This window comes from Seriola lalandi, unplaced genomic scaffold (genome assembly GCF_002814215.2).
Source record: "Seriola lalandi dorsalis isolate HSWRI2012SDOR001 ecotype SW California unplaced genomic scaffold, Sedor1 jcf7180002054998, whole genome shotgun sequence".
Classification (NCBI taxonomy): Eukaryota; Metazoa; Chordata; class Actinopteri; order Carangiformes; family Carangidae; genus Seriola; species Seriola lalandi.
The window spans coordinates 374,375-390,421 of record NW_019525547.1 but is presented as its reverse complement, the minus strand read 5'-3'; the positions used below and the strand labels follow the sequence as shown (position 1 = coordinate 390,421).

General features: G+C 41.3%; 1 protein-coding gene across 1 annotated transcript in view; it reads left to right on the top strand.

Annotated features, from left to right (window-relative positions):
* Positions 1-6,349: 6,349 nt before the first annotated feature.
* LOC111647556 (leucine-rich repeat and fibronectin type III domain-containing protein 1-like protein) overlaps positions 6,350-16,047 on the top strand; it is a 192,892-nt gene continuing 183,194 nt past the window's right edge. Inside the window, exon 1 of the mRNA XM_023397178.2 lies at positions 6,350-6,550. The gene's annotated coding sequence lies outside the window, so the exon portion shown is untranslated. The remainder of the gene's footprint in view (positions 6,551-16,047) is intronic.

The window sequence follows — 16,047 nt, the reverse complement described above, 5'->3', positions numbered from 1 at the left end:
AGTTTGACCTCAGAGATATTCGGAGCTATTTGAGAAAAAGAAGTGGTAATAGGGCACAGAAAAGAAGGGTTATTTGGACCAGGGGAAGTTATCTTTTTTCTAAGGCAGAGCCAGGTTGCCAGGTCAGATTGATCCAACTTTGTGCTGAAAGACATACGGACAGGTGAGAAAGATCCAAACAAACAGGGAGAGAGATATTAGAGTTGCCACTTCAGGTCGTGTTAAATTCAGACGAGGGTTATTTGGTGCAGAATGAAGGTATGAACACTGTGTGAAGTTGCCAGGTTGGATCAGAGCTGTGAGAGGATTAGATGTCTAATGTCTACATGAGCTACCTTTTTAAGAGAGTGCTTCCAGGTTGGACTGAAGATTTCTTTCCTTTTTAAACTTGTAAATCAAGTGAGTTCCATCAGCAGAAGTTTATTCTAAAGCGGCAGTTCCCGACCTCTTCCAGCTCACTGCTCCCCACTGCTCTGAAGAGAGAAACAAGGTTGTTTTTAACTGTCAGGATCATTTTTTACAGAAACTACAACTCGAAACACAAACTGGGATCAGAAACAACATTTATTTTATCGGTCTCATGTTCACCAGCCCAACTAACACTGGAACCAACTCTGGATTTCTGAGGCCAGAAAGGTCCATGACATCTTTTAAAACTATTTAAAGGTTCTTTGTGTGACCAGTTCAGTACGAATCATTTGAGTACGTAATTTACAATTGTTAAATATTTAGTTCAACTGTAAAAAAAAAAAAAAAAGAAAAAAAGAAATTACAAACAAGGTTTCTGTCATATTCCAGTCCTTCCAGCCAGTCTTTAACCTTAAACCTTCTTAAGCGAAGTAAATTCTATGTTGACACTTCCTACTGTTGCAACTGTCCTTCTACGAGAGAAAGACTAGTTTTCCCGTACCCTGTGATACATTAAAGAGTTAGCAGGTAACTATATGTTTTTTGTCATTTCATTTATATTCAATTATACTCTTAGTAGTTTTATGAATTACCGTTTTCCTGAAGAAGCAAAAGCAGCCGTTGTTAGAGTTACACGTTGGAATGTATATGGCACCATAGCCGTCTGGATACAGGATATACTGTACATTTGACAGGATATACTGTACATTTGGATAAAATCTGTATAAATGATGCACAAGACATCAAGAATATTTCAGTTTGAAAAATACAGTGTTGGGTTTAAATATTTGACTCACTGCGAACGTCATACAGCGCCAGTGATTAGTGTTTTTTTAAGTGTCAAAGACTTAACTGAAGTAAATTGTCTCAGCCATGTCTCTATGTTCAACGCTCTGAGGGTATTAAGTACTTCGGTAAGAACTTCACTTTCACTACCGGCAGAATTTGAAGTAGCTAATGGGAGTGAGAGCAGTGATCAGAGCCCCTCTGGCCTGACACTACACTGTGAGAGGAGCTGCAAAGTGGAAATGAAAGTCATCACCAGCAGAAGGCACTTTCTCTCACTGCAGCTCTGAAGATGGCAGCTGAAGCCAGACTCTGTGCACGACTGTGTCTTTGAGAAGAATGGCCGACGGCCGGAGGTAGCTAACGTCAGGAGGCGTCTACGGACCTTTTGGTTGAACTCTAGATTCGGGTTTATGAATTACATGGACTTGGAAATGCATTAGAACAGCAAGTAAAAATACAATGTAGAAGAAGATGTGTGTGATCGCAGTGTGATAGTAAAAAGCCCCTGATTTATTACATTTGATGGGGTCAGTGTGTGATGATTACCCACCTTTACTCAGCCCACCTCACATTCTATTTCAAACGGAGATTACCTTCATTTCCCAAGATTAAACAATCAATGGAAAGACAAAGAGGGCAACTTGTTTTCTCCTGATGTGTGGTTGTTGTTTACTGTTGTAAAATGTGTTCTCTATACCTCCTGTTTTCTTCCTGTTCTGTCTGAGTGTTGAACATCAGCCAAGTACTGACACCAAAATCTGACACTTGCTGCTGAAGTTTTGCTGAAACGTTTTTTTTCTTTCTTTCTTTCACATTCAGTTGTGGCTGCAGGAAAAGGGGATGTGATGGCATTTTTTCTACTTCTGGCAGGTACCCTTAGGAAAAAGAAAAAAAAAAACTGAACAGCTACAGGTGGGTGACGAATTAAAGGGAAAACCAACATAAAGTGTCTCAGTAAGGTGCTGGGCTACCACATTCTCCTTGGCAGAGTCCCTGAACTCTACTGGAGGGATGAACACCATTCCTTTCCAAAAGATATTCTCTCATGTGGTGTTTTGATGATGGTGGTGGAGAAGAGTGTCTAACAGATCGGTCCAAAATCTCCCATACATGGTCAACTGGGTTCAAAATCTGGTGACTATGAAGACCGTAGCTTATGATTCACATCGATATCATGATCATCAAACCATCAGCGACACCTCATTATATATAGATGGGAGGCTTTGTCATCCTGGGGGAGACCACTCCAATCAGGATAGAAATGTTTGGTGATCACTCAGAACAGCTTCATATTGATTTGCAGCGACCCTTTTCCCTAAGGGGGCAACTGGACTCAAACCATGTCTCGAAACTGCCCCGCACAGCAGAACAGAGCCAGTGGACCCCCTCACTGTAGGCATCAAAATGTTCAGGCCTGTACTGTTCTCTTGGTGTACGCCTCACATGCACTCAGCGATCTTTGATTTTCCGTCGGAATGCATATGGGTGTCTTCGAATGTGAACTGTCCACCACAGTTTACTGACGTCTTTCCTACAGATCCAAATGCAGATTTCACTTCAGTCACTGCTGCTTTGTGACTGAGGCTCCTGCCGTCCACCAACAAGTCACTGAGATCCTTTCCTCATTCCATCTTAGTATAAAATCATGATCAACTGGCCATGATCAGCTTTTTGTATACCTGCCACAGAGCATGATTGGATGTTAACTGCTTAATTGCACCATGCAGTGTATGTGTGTGGATGATTTCGTCATGGTTCTCCACTCATTTATTCAGGGTCTCCTTCTGATTTGTCATCATTTGCTGTTGATGTTAAAGTGGATTTTTCCTTTAATGACCACAGAGTCCCCAGGGACGGGGAGGATGGAGGACAATGGACAAAGCAGACTATGGAGACCAGTGTGAAGTTGCCAAGCTGGGCTGATTTGAGTCAGGGCAGCAGGAAGACGACTGCCAGCATTATTTTACAGAAGTGCTGACAGTTCCCGACCAGAAAATGTGCTTAGAAACCCAGGCAATTTTCTGCAGCCACCTATTTAGTCTTTTTCCACTCCACTGTCAGTGGATCTTTTTATAACTGTGGCAACACAGTTTAGGAAGTGGGCCAAACTCATCTCTCTTATGTCTCTGCGGGAGACGGACTGCTAAGTTCCCCAGTGGGGATGGAAAAAGACTGAAAACGTACTGACTGAGGGAGGAAGAGAGCGGTATTCGGTGAGGAGGAGAGAGGCAGGAGAGATGTAGATAAAGACAGGATGTGAAGAGGAGAAGAGAGAGACAGTTTAGGCCAAAGTGAAGTAGAAACAGTGAGAGGTGACTTCACACTGTCTGTTTGTGATGTTGTTAGTCCCGGAGCTCTCCTGCTTGGCTTTGTTTGTTCTGCAGTGTTTTACCATTAAAGGTAACAGTCATGTAGGGCCTCTGACAACCATCCAACCCAGCTCAGTTTTTTTACCTGCAAACTGTGTGAAACCAGCAGGGAGTTGCTGCAGGGGCAGCCAGACTGCACACCAGTTTGAGAGCAGATCAGCTGATCCGATAACAGATCCTGCTCGCTTCGGATGTCATCAGAGATGTATTCTAACCTTTACAGAGCTATGCAGTGGTTAAATGTTCCACTTTTATGCATAACAGATACATTCATGAAAGAAAGCTCCAAAAAGGTTCTATAAAAATCCTACATTACTCATAATGCAACTCATACTGTCTTTCATCAGATCATGTCTGTCATGTAAACACACTTCTTTCAAATGGTTTGTGAAGCAGGCGTGCGCTTATAAATTAAGCGCAAGGTGACTTAACCCCCGATGGTATCACTATGATGTCATCACGTTCCTCTCTCTGTGGAGGCAGAGCTACCCCACAGCCACAGGGAAACACCAGGTTTTCACAAGCTCATCTAGAAAAGTGATGGCAGGACAATCTGTCTGCAGTTTTTAGTCACATTAAAAGTAGGTTTTAGTCTTGTTAGTAAATGTCTGAGTGCATGTACTGTGATCTACAGCAGATGCAACATCTGTGAGAAGACATGATGGAGGACATACATATGGTTAAAACAGGCGGCGCTATTAGGGAGCTCCTTGAGGCTTCATTATTGTTTTCTGCATATTTTATATTTGTTGATGAGTTTTGCTGCAGTTCATTCATCTTTGCTTACATGTGCTTTTCCATAGACACATTTTTCTTTTTCTCCTTTTCTCTGTCAGTGTGACAATGACTGGAGAGTCTTTGCCACTGGACAAAGTCAAAAAAGTTTTTGAAAATTATTTTTTTCCTCTCAAACTACAAACTTAATATTCCTCCACGTTCCGCTCTGAAAATATTGATTCTGTTTATTTTGATTCAGATCATACAGTTTAATGTAAGTGCTGCTCTTGCTGGTGAAAGATGTCACCCATCTGTGCCGATGGTTTCCAAAAAACAAAGATGAAAGTAAATTTGAAAACCAGAGTCAACTATATTTTTTTCTTTGCTTCCTTCTGTCTCGGTGTTCTTATTCATAGAGTTTGGAGGAAACAGCTGAGACAGATGGCCTCTCGTCTGTTGCTAATTCTGGCTGTATAACAACAGCATGTGATAATTCTTGTTAGGCTTCTGCTCACTGTTAAAAACAATTAGTTGATTAATCAGTAAGTCGAACATTAGTAAAGTGAAAATTGAATCAAGCTTCTCGAATGTGTATCATTAGTATATTTATAAGTTGAATGTTTCTTTCTTTTGCTTTTTTCACTTCCTAGTTCTGGTGAAGAAAAAAAATTCTGTTTTTGATTTCATGTGGGTTTTTTGTTGAGCTGTTAACACACACGCAGACATACAATCTCAATAATATACATGTGATTCCTCCATATTTTTCCAAAGAGGGAAAAAAAACCATCAGCAGCAGTAGTGGACTCTTCTCTAGATTAATGATCTAACTGATCACATCATGTCACATGCAGTTTCCCACTTAGTATTTAAAGCAAATAGCTTCTAAAAAGGTATACAGTATTATTTGGCTGCAGATCTAAAAATCATCTTTGAGATTAAGTTGTTGGTCAGTTGTAGTTTACATGATCAAGTGAAGAGCTTGCAGACAGTGTCCCAAGTCTTTTAGGAGACAAGCTGCTCGGCCCATGTCCAGGTTGTGTAAGTCCAGGTTTTCCTCCAGCCAATAGAGAAGCACCCTGGTTTACGCTTCTTCCAGTTTAAAAGAATTTATCTTTTCATATAAAAGCAGCCCAGTGTCCGAAGCCCGTCAATAAAACATGAAAAAACTGCCAACAGCTGACAGTCCCGAGGCGGGTCGTAAGTTATTTGCTGGAGCCAATCCCAGCTGATATTTGGCAAGGGGCGGGGTACACCCTGGACAGGTCGCCAGTCTGTCGCTGAGAGTTACCAGTTAAATTAACGTGCATGTCTTTGGATTGTGGGAGGAAGCTGGATCCCCTGCTCCACACAGAAAGGCCCCAGCTGGCCGGCGGCACAGTGGCCAAGTGGTTAGCTCTGTCGCCTCACAGCAAAAAGGTTCTGGGTGGGCCCTCTCTGTGTGGAAGTTCATTTTAATTAGATTCAATATTTGATAGTGGATTGATGTGTTTGACTCTCTGTAACTGTCCATAGATGGTACGTGGTAAACCAACCTGGAGATGCTACTGAGCTAGCCTAGCACAGACCCACGCACCGCTCCGCTCCCCGACCCACTTCGGTTGATGAAGTGGGGAGGAGGAGGCGAGTGCAGGCCGCACAGGCTTCACTATGACCGCAGAGGAAAGATCATGTGCTGGGTCTCTGGTCCAGTCTCATTGGTCTGTAGCTGACGTGTGATGGCTGCACCCTGACACTGACTGAATAATACGCTCCTGCTGCCGAATCTTCAGCCTCACTTCCTTTTTAACTCACATGTAGAAACATTTTCTTTCTTTCTTTCAGTCTGTGTCTTCCCTTCATCTCAGTCTGTTTCTGTTCTGTCCTCTGTCCCCAGTGATGGATGGTTTTAGCTGACTGAAGGAATGTACCACATTACCAGCCAAGTGTCCATGTGGCTGCTCCCCTGTCCGCTCACTGCACCTATCCACTCGTCTGCCTCCATCCTTTCTTCGCCCCCTATCCTCTAATCCTTTTCCCTCCCTTCACCACTCACCCTTTTTTTTTCTCTTTGTCTCTCTGTGCAGGCAATCTTGGCAAACATTGACAGATAGCTGGCTCAGCCAATGACAAACTTGGAGGACTTTTAACGCACGTCCTCTGGACAGATGTACGTGGGTGTGAGCACCACAAGGACGTGCACGTGAACCCGGATGAGCGCCAGCACTGCTTCGTGCCCCGTGAGAAGAGGACGGCCCTCCCTCCCTGTTGAAGAGCTGGGCTGCTGCTCAGTAAGTTATTTAAAGCTATTTCAACGCCATCAGTGATTGTGGGTAAAAGATTTGCTTTTAATTCAGTTTGAAAATATGATTTGAATCTAATGTCTCAGCAATTTAATACAATCATCTAAATCTTCCTACTCTTCATTGGCTGAGTGTGTAAGTGGTGAATCAGACTCATTTCTGATAAGTGGAGCTTTAAATAATGCAGGACTGTCGGCGAAGTCCCATAGTAAATGTGTGTGTGCCGATGTCAGATCCAGTGGTTTTAACATCCAGTAGCTGCAGGAACTCTGATTGTTGTTGTCTGTTTTTATGCCAACAGTCAGGCATCGTGTGTTGGGTTGTACGTCCGTCCCGTTCTCGTGAACGCAATATCTCAGTAAGGCCTCGAGGGAACTTCTTCAAATTTGACTCAAGGATGAACTGATCAGATTTTGCTGGTCAAAGGTCAAAAGTCAAGGTTGCAGTGAACACAGTTTTGGCCTTGTGAATGCGGTGATTGATTGATTGATTGATTGATTGACTATATTGTCCACCTCAGTGGAAATTTGTCTTTGGCTTTTTCCCAAAGATGGTGCAATAATAAAAAAGACATACAATCCACATAACAAAACACACCATTAAAAATTGCTGAACAAATCTGTAATGTTAAATGATAAGATGCTTTCAACCAGGCTCCTGTTTGCCATTTCAAGTATGTGTTGGCTAACACCAACACTAAAGCTCCTCAGCTTCCTGATTAAGAACAATCATTGGTTAGCTTTCTTAGAAATGCTTTCTGCGTTCTCGTTAAAAGTCTGATCAATGATGCGAGTATTTCTGTTCTACCTCTTCTACAAGTTGGTTATCGAGTATGACAGGGTGGATGTTACTGATTCCTCTTGGTTTTGGCACAAACTTTCACTTGGAGCCAAGGATGAACTAGGTAGATTCTGGTGGTCAAAGGTCAAGGTCTCAGGGGGTCGCCCAAAACACAGTTTTGGCCTCTTGAATGTGATACCTTTAAAACTACCTTAAAATTTTTTTAGATTTGGCAAAACATTCACTTGGAAGCAAAGGATTGACTGATTAGTATCTGATAGTCAAAGGTCAAAGGTCTCTATAAGGATAAAGCATTTCCTGATATTTCCTTGGCTGGTTGGCGGAGGGATACAACCAATAGGCGGTGACTCTAGCTGTTGTTCCGGCATGTGTAATCAAAGTGTTGAGGACACTTCTCTGTGTGGAAAATGTTATCAATACAATACTATATATACAATATAAACTATAAATATAATACTATAAACCAAATCCATCACATGCTTTATCCATATTTTACCACTTTCCCTGCATTACAAAACAACAGCTGATGATCTCTGTATCTGCGAGAATGAATGTAGCACAGCGTTCGAGGGGTTTTCTTAACAGCATGAGTGTTACTGTGGTCTAAATGTCATTGAGTGTGTTGTCCTCTCTGTTTGTTCAGTATTGGCTTCTGTTGGACACTTTCCCACACAGGGATTAGTAAGGACCGACACCACTTATGTGTCGTTGTGGGATTTGACACTGAGGCACCGCTGTTATAAAATGTCCTCTCTCTCTCTCTCTCTCTCTCTCTCTCTCTCCACTTGGCTGGAACAAGTATGATGGATTACTGTTATATTTACATGCTTCACTCTGTTTTATTTAAAAAAAAATAATAATGCCCATGAGTTCAGTGTCAGTTACAGCACTGTAGTCATTTATCGTGTCCAGTCGTTTGTCTCTTTTATTTCTCTCCAGGAGAGATTCATTACAACTATGAAATGAACAGACTTAAACACACAGCAGATATAAAGTTGCTTTAACAGCCTGACGCGGTCTGTCTGGATTAAGGCTCAGTGTGTTCCCATAAAGTCTCACTGTTTCATTTCCACTCAACAGATCTGTGAGTTACTGTTGAATCCTGGAACAAAATAATATGAAAATCAATGAAACACTGCAGACACGCCCGCTGGCTTTTTTTACCTTGACGTCAAACATGATCAACTCCGGTCAGCCTCTTCTACTGGAGGGAAAGAAAGCCTCAAAACAAGCATCATTTCTTGTTTGACATTCCTGCTTTCTCGCCAGATAAAATATAGCGTTTGAATAGGTTTTAAAAAAACTGCTTCCCCCCTTTATTCTGTCGTTAGATCAATAGCAGAAAATAAGTTAAAAGCCGCATTTAAAAGTTAACGCCCATAAATCTACAACAGGTTTGGAAGGGATTCAGTGGCCTGACGGCGACCTCGCTGCATGGCCTTCACACAAACTCCAAACAGAGGAAGAAAACAAACTCGCAATTAGTGTGAACATGCGCACGTGCGTGTCTGTGTGTGTGTGTAAGGCAGTGACTTCAGCTAATGCAGCCTTAATAGCGACATTAGTTTCTTCCTCCGACTGAATTGTTTGAAGCAAGTCCGACAAGCAAATAAGCCATTAGGTAGTTGTAGATCTCTCTCTCACACACACGCACACACACACACACACACACACACACACACACACACACACACATTAACACACATGCTGTACACAACAAACCTGCATGTACCTACACACTTTCCTTTCTCTCACAAAACACACCCCACGCTCAAATGTTGACTCATAATTCATCTTTCTTCATTCATTTAAGCACACACACACACACACACACACACACACACAGAGTCGTATCTCTTCTTGCTGACACTGTGTCTCATTGAAGACTTTTCTATCAGAACTAATTTGCTGCTGCATTCACTGTGCCGGTGACAGGAGTTTCCTAATGAGACGGAGTGCTCACAGTAATGGCAGGTGTGGGCCTTGAATCTGAATTACAGTAATGAGATGAACAGGCCTAATGGTCACAAGCAGAATAATAAGAAGTACAGATGCAGGATGAGAGTACCAGTAATGAGAGCCAAGGCTGGGAAACGAGTCAGACGAACAACAGCGTTACAACAGGAAGAGGTGACGACTACTGCGGGGTCGGGGGTTTTTTTTTCTAATGACTGAACACGAGAGGCCGAGTCTGTCCGCTTCGATGAATATTCAACCGTCTGGTTGCTTAAATCGAATCCAAACTTTTCTGAATGAAAGTTTTGGAGCAGTGTGAATAGTGAAGAGGTTTCCTTCACCTCCTTGCTGTTGTTTTTGCCGAGTTCTGCAGTTTGACTAGAAAACATTCTCATAAAATATCATCATTAGCAGTGAAGTGTTAGCCAGAATACTTGCCCTAAGTCATCATGTGTGTGTGATGCTTTGTTATTACTATGACAGAAAATGTTGTAATGACAACCTTCTTCTTATTATTACCATATGGTATGCAGCTGTACAAGCTCACCTGAGCGGCGGGATGAGTAGCAGACTGCAGAGTCCCTTGTTATATGTTTCTGAGCCTGAGCTGGTGTCGATGGGTTTGTTCTTAAGATGAGTTATTTCTACTCTTACATTCCCCCCCTTAAGATAACCTCCTGCACACTATAAAACAGAACTTAATATATGAACAATAGGTTAACATTGGAATATGTTTCAAAGATAACACAATTAACAAAAGATATGAACATGAATGCAGTGTTTGTGACTGGAGTAGAACCAATGAACCTTCTGCCACACTAACTTGACATTTCTGTGCAAGCAGAAGCTGCTAAACCGGGTTGGGCAGCGGTGGCCTGAAGGTCACAGAAGCGGGGCTCCAGACCAGAAGGTCGCAGAATAAATTCAACAGAATAAATCTGGGTGGGGAAAGTGTAAAAGTAGTGCTTGACCCTCCCACATCCTTCACAAGCCCTTAACTGCTGCAGGGGAAGTACTCTGTGGGCAGCAGTTACAAAGCAGAGCTGGGCTCCGAAGACTTGTTCAGTGACGACTGTGTGAAAAGCTTCTGTGGAATATTTAAATGGAAAAAAGAACAGTTACCGTTTTGTTTATCCAAAGATAAAATGTAACGTGCAGTTATGTCATCAGTTAATCCCTATGGCGACCAGCTGCTGTGGTCTGGGGCTGAACTATATGCAAAAAAATCATATTGTGATTATTTTGGCAGATATTCTGATTGCAAAGGAGTCACCATTTCAGTCTGAATGAACATTTTTACATTGAATTTTCACAGAATCTTTTCTCAAAATGATGATGATGTGGTTTTGGTTGGGTCTTCATCTGACATATCGACATAACCTCACTGGGAACTCAGGAATTCTACTTGCATTTCAGACAGAGGATCATCGTTATAGATTTCCTGCCCTGGTCCTATCAGAATTTCACACCCAGTCTGAAGACAGTGAGATAACGAGTTTGAACAGTAGCAAACAACTTAGTTTGTTAATCATTTGAAAATAATTATGTATTTAAGCACAACCATATGAGCAGGAAACAGTTTGATACTTTGCAGACAGGTGTTTCGCCTTTTTGGCTTTTGCAATCTCTCCTTCCATATCTGAACATTTTCCAAACAGATGCTAAACTGACACCTTAAAGAATGTTGCTGTTGCTTTTTAATCCATCCTCAGTCTACTTCACCTGAAGCGCAGCTATTCAGATGTGCTGCAAACATAAACATGACTCAGGGAAAATGACTGTTTGGTCAGAAATTCATGAATACTGAGCATCTGTTGTACGTTTGTCTGCCACGTGCCATAAATACACATGTAGCCATGCAGTTACCATAATGTTGCTGCTGTTAAACTTTCAAAAAAAAAAAAAACACCTTTGGAAATAGATTAGGTCAGTGTGAGTGTGTTGCTCTCTGTTCCTTTTAGTGTAAACGCAAGGTCAGGACACATATTATCACCCTGTCAGCAGTGGAAGACTCAGCTGGCTGCTGGCTCCCTCTCACTGTTGCTTTATAACTTTATTGATCCGGACGGAGCAGTGGAGCAGACAGGCCTATTACAGTACATTGTGTTGGTCACTGTGTTTCTCCTGAGCTCGTTCAGAGCAGCAGAGCCACATCCGTGGTGCAGGGCGGAGCCTTCATCCTCTGGCCAAGGTTTTACATCTAGTTTTCAAGCTGCACAAAAAGTGACTCTGCTCACTAATTAGATTTTTTTAGATTTTTCTACACAGGAATTTTTAAAAGAAAGCTTTAAATTGATCTCTTCACATTAGCCTTTAACTAGCTGTGACATTTTACACTTTGCTCAGCACTGTTTTATGATCATAAAATTAATTGTATGACTTTTCATGTGATGTACTTGAAGCAGGTCATTTCCTTGTTGTGAAGCACTTTGTGTTACATTTCTTGTATGAAAGGTGCTGTATATATATATATATATATATATATATATATATATCAGAAGTTTATTATTATATATTTATATTTACTACTCGATGGCAATTCAACTATCCAGGTGGACAAGAGATCAAATGTTTGCTCTTTATTTGCTCTTGATTCTGTTTTAGCAGAGAAATTACAGTTTTAATTGTGACCACATCTATAATTAATTATTGCTGGATGAAGTAGTATTTTCTTTTTTTGTATTTTACCTTTATTTTACCAGGCAAGACATTGTCATTGTCAAGTCATTATTCTTATTTACAATAAGAGTCTGGCAGCACTTGTAGGGGAGAACTTGATTCCTTATGTAAAAATAAGTAAGACACAAAAAGTAAAAGTCCTTCAAAAGGACTGGATAAATAATTTACGAGTTAATTTACGAGTGGAATGTGCTTCCTCTGCCTGCGCTGCCTCGACAGTACAGGTCTCTCTGTCCCCAGGGGCCGCTGTGTCCTTGGTTACAGACTCTGCTCACAGAAAGTGTTCTTGGCTTAAATATAGAGTATGTTGACCAGACGACCCGGTTTGTCCGGGATTGTCCCGGTTTCAAGCTGGGTGTCCTGAGTCCCTACAAATATCTGTAAAGCCCTGAAATGTCCCAGTTTTCATCTCTTTTAAAATAAGATTTTATGACATCATCTGTGATAAAACCTTCTGAAAAAATCAGAAACTCATCTCTCAGATAAATGTAGTGAAAAAACTATTTCCCTCTGAACTTTAAATTAGTAAGTAAAGTAGCTTTTAAATGTGCAGTTGTACTGTACCATCATTTAGTAAATAGACTGAATTACTTTAATCTTACAGAGCACTGATCCTAAAACCTTATAAATGAAACTCTTAACTTTACAGTTCCCACTCTTTTACTTGCCGTATATCTTCTGCTGGCTGTGCATTAAATTTGTATTGTAGAATAAAGTTACAGTACGTCAATTATATTAGTGCTTCTTCAGCAATAACACACATCCTGTTTTGATGATGGAGAGGCAAATAAAGGCTCCTAAACGGCCCCCACCTCCTCCTGCCCTCTCACTCCACTATCCTTTCACTCCTTTCATCTCTCCTCAGATGACTTCCTGATGGTGAGGGAAAGGAATTGATGTTTAACTCTGTCAGCAGCCTGGGTACCATAGTTTTATCACTTTTAAGTGCTATGATTGGATGATTGAATATGATATTCCAAAACTATGGACATTAAATGCTGCAGAGATTTTTCTTCCAACACAGCCACAGGAGCATCAATGAGTTAATCCACCTCTGTCTAATATGACGACAATGTCTCCTAACAATGACCTTTCTACACCTTTCAACTGCAACAGGAAATATGTTTTGTTAGATTATGATTTCTATTAACATAATGAGGAAATGCTAATAAAAGACACAGACAGCATATTTGTTTCCTTCCAGAATATATGATGTTGAATGAAATTCACAGTGACTTCAGACCATCGACTGCAAATAAAGATGGACGTAGCTTCTGTGACGTCACCCACAGGTTTCTGAAGAGTGGTTTTGAAGCTCGGAGTGACCTGCCCCACCGTCGCCATCTTGGCAGTGTCTGACTCCGCCCCTAACTCCCTAATCCAAAAATGGTCAAAGAGGAGAAGCATGTGTGGAGCTGAGAATTCAGTGCATGACAGTTTGAGGCAAGTATACACTCACCCGCCTGTCACTCAAAGAGGCCACGCCCTCAAGTCTTAATAAAATGTAAACAAGTGAGTTATATAAATAGTTGTCATGAAGGAGGAAATTAGCTCTAGAGACCAAAACTGTTTCTGTACCAGGCTGTAAACATGTTTATTTCTGCTGTTAAGTTGGACATTTTAACATGGGAGTCTATGGGGACTGACTCACTGTTGGAGCCAGACTCTAGTGGTCGTTAGAGGAACTGCAGTTTTTGGAGACTGTCCAAAAGAAGCCCATAGGTCGTCTGTGCAGCAGGTTATTATGACCCATAGTTATGTTTTGTTGTTTGGCCACATCTTGTGGTCGTAGTGATTATGACGGGAGCAAAGGGAAAAGAGCATGTAAAGAGCGACAAAGTTCGTGGTAGCAGGAGGTTGTGGTGGATGGATGGGTCAACAAAACACAGTGAAACCAGCTGTTTATATTGTAACCGTGACAATAAAGATTGTCTGATATTGAAGAGTACTTATCCCAAATCACCATCTTTTCCAAAATCTAACCAAGCCTGACTGTTATTATAGTAACTATGTGATGAAGGTAGGTACGCCGCCGTCGGTTGTTCAGGTTGGAGAAGCTGTTGAGTTTTTGGCACTTCAGTGTCGGCTACATTTTTCAGCCCTGAAGGTTTCTGCTACATGTTTATTCACATGCTTTGCTTAACCTCAGCAAAGATGGGGTTGTATATCACATTTAGACCTGACAGGTTTACCCATTCTGTTGCCTCCCAGAAACTATATTATAGACAGTTACTTGAGTGACAGCACCTGACTGGGGATGGTATTCTGTGATCATAGATTATAGTTTGCAGTGGTGCACCAGATCCACAGGCCGAAGTCTGGTTTATGGAGCTCTTGTGAAGCTTGTATTTTGTCTTGGAGTGGATCATTCCTCCGGAGAGTGAGCAGTAAACCTCCACAGAGCAGGTGGACACATCAAACTATCCCACCTCATCCTCACGGTTGCACATCAATGCAAGGTGAGCTATTGGTGAGATTGAAAATGGAATTTCTTTTCCTGCCGTATTGATGTTTATTTTTGAGCCTGATTGCTTTTGCACGGTAGATCTGTGGAAGATCCTGTCACAATTTGACTCTGACTGACGCCCCAGACAATAAAATGTTATCCAGCAGCCTCACACTAATATTAGGTGAGACCAGGCCCACATTTTCCAGTTTCGAAGGTGCTGGGTGGGATGGAGGTCAGGGCTCTGTGTCTGTCAGTCACACCAAACTGTGAAAACCAGTTTTTTTTTTTGGTTAAGGCTGTTCAACCTCTTTTCTTTTTAGCTTCAAAGTTTTGTTTGTAGTTTCACTGTATTTTACATTTCATATAATTCCTTATTTTCTAAGGTTACATTCAGTAAGCCATGGGACAGCTGCACATTTTCTTGACATAACTAATAGAAGAAGAGTCTACAGTCTCTTTGATGTCACTGCCAATTACTATCGTTGGATAAACTTTCTATTAAAAGAAAGATCTTCAGATTTCTTCAAGGAAAGAGTTTACTGATGATTCTTTACACTTTCTCCAACCGTTGGTTCTTAGTATTGTAAAACACTTACTGATTAGTATTATTTTCATGATTGATGGTATCAACATTTTTGTGCCTTCCTTTCAAAGTTTTAAAATTGATATTTTCTCTGAGACAAAACATGATTTTGGCTTTGTGAAAACAATATCTCAAGAACTCCTCAAGGGAATCCTTCTGAATTTGGTACAAACATTCAGTTGGACTCTAGGATGAGTTGATTAGACTTTGGTGGTCAAAGGTTAAAGGTCAAGTAAAACATCAGTGTGACCTCACAAAACACTTTTTAGCCATTATGCAAGACTTCACAGCAATTCTGACAAAATTTCACACAAATGGTTCATATTTTCTCTGACTCTGGATAAACAGGGATGTGACCTGAAACTAGTCTGAGTGGAGGAGGCAGACAACTGGCAGTGATTCTAGTTATTATTTTCATGGCAGTATCTTGTGCCACAGCAGCAACGGTTTGAAGAGCATCAGGCTCTTTTAGACTGTCTGTCTAATTAGTTCAGAGCTTTTCTTCAGGACGGCTGGTTTCCTGCCAAAGTGATGACCTTAATTTGGCTTCTGATTGGTGCCTGTTTCCCTGCGTGTCGGGCAGTTTGTTGAAGGAAGAGACGTTTGTTTTGGGGGTTTTGTGACGAACTTGCCAAGAACTCTGGCAGCCACCTTTTATTTGGAGTGAAGTTTCTCAGTGTGGTTAATGTTTCATTAAAGAAAATGATTTTCATATGTGCATTAGTGTCTGTAGTGATTATAATTCTAAAGGCAGTGTGTGTGTGTGTGTGTGTGTGTGTGTGTGTGTGTGTGTGTGTCTGTGTTTTCATGATAGAAGAAACTCTTCTCTTGCCAAAATTCATTTTCTTGGCATTTCTTAATCATTTTTGCAGCAGCGCACAGACTCCCAAAAACACACAGCAATTTATATGCCACTTTACAGCAAGTCTGAATGACACTGTCTTTTACAGTCAACGTGTGATGTGTGTGTGCGCCGTTGTGTGTGTGTGTGTGTGTGTGTGTGTGTGTGTGGGGTCT